Raw genomic sequence first — 5268 nt, forward strand, 5'->3', positions numbered from 1 at the left:
ATATATATATATATATATATATATATGCAATTCTCTAACTAAGTTAACGAGAGATAACTTTCACCCTCAGGCTAGTGGTGAGAGTAATGAGTATTCAACAACAGTGAAACTGTCACACCCGGCTTAAAGGTGGTACTTATATGAAGGTAAATATGCTTAAATAGGGGGTCTTTAGCATTGAGCATTTCCAATTACATTAATTTGAGGAGTTTAAGTCGTTTTAACATTACTGTGAAAATTACTACTACTACTACTACGACGACTACAGAAAATAGGAATGTGACAACTACCCAGGAACCTAAACCTTCAATTTTCAGTATGATCATTGAACAGTTCCATTACCACTGGGTATGTCACTTGTTAATAACAGCTGTTATATATTCCTGCTAACTCTGTTGGTATGTTTATGTCATTGTACAGAACGCCTGAATAAAAGGTTATAATAAAATGTAATAAAATTATAAAATGAATAACAAAAGGTAATAATTTGATAAGGATAGGACTCAATACTGTAATCCTGACAGATGGAGGTTCTTGGAGAGGTAGTATGCACTGTAAAAACTTTGAAGACCAATGAATTAGAATAAGGCAGAAGAGTTTGGTGAGGCGTGGTGGTCATGGTAATAGCAAAAGAAGTAGTAGTAGTAGTAGTTGTAATTACGTAAGACTTAAAAATCAAGCCACACCGTTTAGGCATAAACAGGGAAAATGGAACAGACTCCTAAGAAAGCAAAGCTAATATTTTCTCAAAACTGAAAGGCGATCTCTGAGCCCCCGCTTGATCACTCAACCATGCTTAACAAAACAAAACGAAACAAAAACAAACACCTAAACTCTGAACGTAAACTGTGCACTGACATCCACAGGTACACCGTTGGCTAAACAAACTTCCCACCTACTCGGAGGTACGAGAATTAGGGTACAGTCTTCCCTCGAGTGAACAGAAACCGCAAAGCACAAAGTACGGAGAATCCAGTCTAGACACAGAGGAAAACGAAAGCTATGTTTAGTGTCCGTAAGTGAGCCTGCCAGCTTGTAAGATCTGAGGGAGAGAAGTTTTCGCTCGTCTGGAAAGAGGCTTTTCTCAGCCGAGCGCACGCTGATCCATTCACACAGACCGAGGATCCTCGTAGTGAGCTGTCAGAAAACCAAACATGTTCAATCACGTGCAGAGATTTATGAAAACAAAAGGTAACACAGACGTCCGTTTGTGTGTGTGTGTGCTCATACACAAACACCTGCAACATGCACGCATTCTTTCCAGTTTCTTTTTCTTTCTCTTTTTATGATTTGCTTTCTTTACTTCCTCCCTTCCTCCCTCCCTTTCCCCTCTCTCTCTCTCTCTCTCTCTCTGTACTATAATTAAGGCAATTAAGTCTTCAGAAGACTCTCCACTGCTATTATGCTGTAATTTCATGTTGCCTCCTGGCTTTACGGTTTATTAAAAGATAAAGGCATACTTTTCTCCCATTGATTTCATTATATGTGGTCAGCCCTTTTTTTTTTCTCTCCGTGTCTTCTTCCCTCCATTTCTCTCTCTCCTCACTCACTCCCAGGCACGTGTTCCAAAACATTATTTACATTCAGCTAAAATTAAAATTTCAACGTGGCTGGCTGTGCGTCTTGTGACTTGGAGACGTCTGCAGCACGAACAGAGACAGAAATTCAAATTATGAAGATGTTTGTCTTTCTCATCTAACCGACTGCACACAATGTACATTATCTGTGTGCAGGTAAGGCAGTCATCTCGGTAGATTTAATCGACACGTCATTGTGTTGGGGAGATACCTGTCATAGCATACGGGCCTTTGCCATGTAATCAACTGCTGTGACGCTCATCGCACCGGATTTGTAATCTGCTGTGTCACCTTTGAACTTCAGAAGGAGAACTAGCGTTAATGCATGTAAAGAGTGGAAGTGTCAGCCAGACAAACCTGTTGTTCTTAAACTGTTTTATGGTTCATTGACAATGCCAGCTATTAAATGGTGTTTGTACACATATCCATACAGTAAAATGTACACGAGTTTATGTCTAACTATATGGTTGAAAGTGAATTTGTGTGTTTGTTGTTCAGGGAACTTCACCCCCGTTTACATGTTCTTCTTCAAAATACCCATCTTGGAGACAATCACTGTCCTGAAGTGACCCACATGTGCTTAAGAACACATGACATCACGTACCTGTCAACATGTTTGTATCAGTTCAGCACAAGTTATTGTGCAACAATTGTCAGTTCAATCCCTTTGCTATCAACCAGAGAGCCTTACTGTAGTTCTCCCCTCGGGTTGGGGGTCCTGCAGACCAGACTCTCCACCTTTTGTCCACCTGAGCAAAGACATCTGGCGGCTAATGCGTTTTTGTTACCACCTCACAACGACAGAACCAGCGAAACTTTCAATTTTTGACATAACATCTGTCTAACTTCAATGCTATAAAAGTCATAAAGTGACTCGCGGTAAAGTCAGGGGTTTTGAGAAACAGTGGGTGACTGTCTGATTTACGACATGTAAATGAGACCTGTGTAGGTTTTCAAAAAGGTCTGTTGACACTTTCATAAAAATATCAGATATGTCTCAAATATGGGTGAAAATGAATGGATTTTGGCTTTTGATTCTCCGAGACCCAGCAGATCTTAGTCCAATAAACAAAAATACAGTGATGTGATGGTGTTTCTGATGACTGTACCACCTGTGTTTATTGTTCTTTCTTTCCTCTTCTTCACTTTGTCTTCCAAATAACCAGCAATTTCACCCTCTGTCGCTCCTTACCCCCACCCAGTTCCTGAACACAGGAATAATAATATTTTTATTATTATTATTATTTTCAAAACCCATCGCTTTACCCTAAGCGTAAACCTTAGTCGGTCGCCATTTTCATGATTTCTTCTCATAGTCAATTTAGTTCCTTCCCAATTGTTTAATTAAGCAATCCAATCTTATCGCTTTAGGACCAACAATTTCATTACCCTCATAAAATAACAAAATGTGTTTTGCTAACTCAAATGTCTTAAAACAAATTCTTGGCACTGTGCCACTGAAGAGGTTGCCCCCTCTTTTTCTCACCCACTATTGCATAAGCAGAATTATGCAGTTGAATTGTGTTATCAGAACCAGTCTCTCTGTGTCTCCGGGGGAAAGACAGAGACAGAAGGAGGGAGGGAATTCCTCTGAAGAGGCCAGCCAATGGAACCTTAGCAAAAATCAGTTCTCATTAAAGGGTCTCACTCTGCCTCACTGTACCCAACATCCCACTTCCCTTTGCCTGCCTTATATTTTAATGCATTTTTTTTATTCAACTTTATCTATTTTTTTATTCCAAATCATGGCAATAAATGCTGATTAGGTGAAATCCCATTAAACGTTTTTTATTTTTATAATGGGGATCACCAAAATGCCCGGAGTCACCCTAAGAACAACTACAAACAGTAACAGGAAGCACACTAACGGCCATTAAAAATACAATTTCACCCTTAGAAGAAGTCTAACTAACCTCTAAGAAACCTTGGTTCTTAAATGAACCATATGTTTAAGCCACTCAGAAATGAGGTTCTAGGATCAGCAATGTCAAGTTTTTATAGATATTGGAATACTACTAATGGAATAATACATTTACTGCACAAGTCCCATAATGTAGGGTTAGAAAATATATAACTGCATATTATGAGAAAACCGGACTCAAGAGTCTGGTAGTAAATGTTAAAGTTAAAGTTAAAGGTAGTTAGCAAATGTGAAAACATGTTCTCTTGGAGAACAGTTCGACTTTACTGCAAATTTTGAAAGACGAGGGCTACAAAATTATATCAACCCATCGAGGGCAACGGGACAGGTTTCTTGAAGACGTTTCACCTGTCATCCAAGAGGCTTCTTCAGTTAGAAGCCTCTTGGATGAGAGGTGAAATGTCTTCAAGAAACCTGTATAAGATACGTCATGGTTGCAACGATTAGTTACCATTTGGATACATTTTCCTGAAATACAAGATAAATAAACAAACAATCATTTCGAGTCACGTTTGCTTCATTAAAACTGGTTTATCTGATTCTGGCTTCCAACATTTCAACATGCAGTAGTTCCTTTGTCCTCAGTGCCAGTTATCTGGGAGGATCAACAGCTTTGGCTACTTGTAAATTTCAACACAACCCTTTGATTTTAGAAAAAGTGTTATCATATTAATTATATGTTATTGCCCTCAAAGTGACAGAGGTGTTGTGTCACATACTTACTCACACTTGCACCAACAGGAGGCCAAATCACCGGCTCCTCTTGTTGATCGATGAACATAAAACAATTTTTTTTTGGCAGAAGGCCTTTATCAGTAACAAAGAGGACACTGTTCTGAACCACTTACAACATTTTCATCACGTGACCATGAAGAAGAAACATAGTGACACGATAGACAAACAAAGGCACTTCAACATCTTGCACTAGTTTGTTTTAAACTCATCTGCAGAAAAACCTACTCCATGTCCTTACAATCTCAACTCCTGTCCGTCCACACTTTTGTTTCCATTGTTTTGCACCCCCAGCTGCATTTCCTGCCTCTGCACACAGTGCTCACACGTACATAAATATGAAGAAAAATACAAACAAACCGACCTTTGGACTAATCAGGAGCCATGTTAGCCTCCTCTTCTTCTGCCGCCTGCTGTGCTGCTCTGCTGAGACCAAACACTGGGGTCCAAAGATTCGACAAACTCTAATTAAATTTCCTCCACTTTTCCGCCCTTACTCTCCCATGATGTTTTCTTACCGGTTGTGGACTCTAGTCCTTTGTGAATCAGAGAAAAAATAAACAAGTAATTCTGGCTGGGGACAGGAATATCACTCCTTAAGTGCTTTTTCATCCAGCTAGCATCTGAACACAGATGCCGCTGAAATGAAAGCAATGTTAAGTCTTTGGTGAAGTAATTCACAATAAATTGTCTGCATAAAGAGTCGAACAAATTACCATTAATTTTATACAAGTATGAATATTTTGAATAGGTAAGTTTAGAGTAAAGTCACTGGACCTTTGCATCAAGAATATGTTCCCAGCTCGTTCCACCAACAGTAGGGTTTGCGAAAGTGCAATGACACGGCAGGGAATTCCCCGGAAGAACTGGAAAAAGTAGCCGTTACAGGGACGTCTGGGCTTCTCTGCTAAGGCTGCTGCTACCGGATAATCCGTGAAAGATTGATTGATAATGGGAAATGTTTTGGGAGATTTGTTTAGTTAGTATTTTGGGGAAAACAAAAGAGCTCAACCTCAATACCTCTGCAACAACCCTACA

At 39.5% G+C, this 5268-nt stretch overlaps 1 protein-coding gene across 2 annotated transcripts in view; it reads right to left on the bottom strand.

Annotated features, from left to right (window-relative positions):
- The window catches only part of znrf3 (zinc and ring finger 3), a 62858-nt gene that overhangs the window by 15878 nt on the left and 41712 nt on the right, over positions 1-5268 (bottom strand). The gene's annotated exons all lie outside the window — the stretch shown is intronic.

The sequence above is a fragment of the Cynoglossus semilaevis genome, chromosome Z (genome assembly GCF_000523025.1).
Source record: "Cynoglossus semilaevis isolate Cse_v1.0 chromosome Z, Cse_v1.0, whole genome shotgun sequence".
Classification (NCBI taxonomy): Eukaryota; Metazoa; Chordata; class Actinopteri; order Pleuronectiformes; family Cynoglossidae; genus Cynoglossus; species Cynoglossus semilaevis.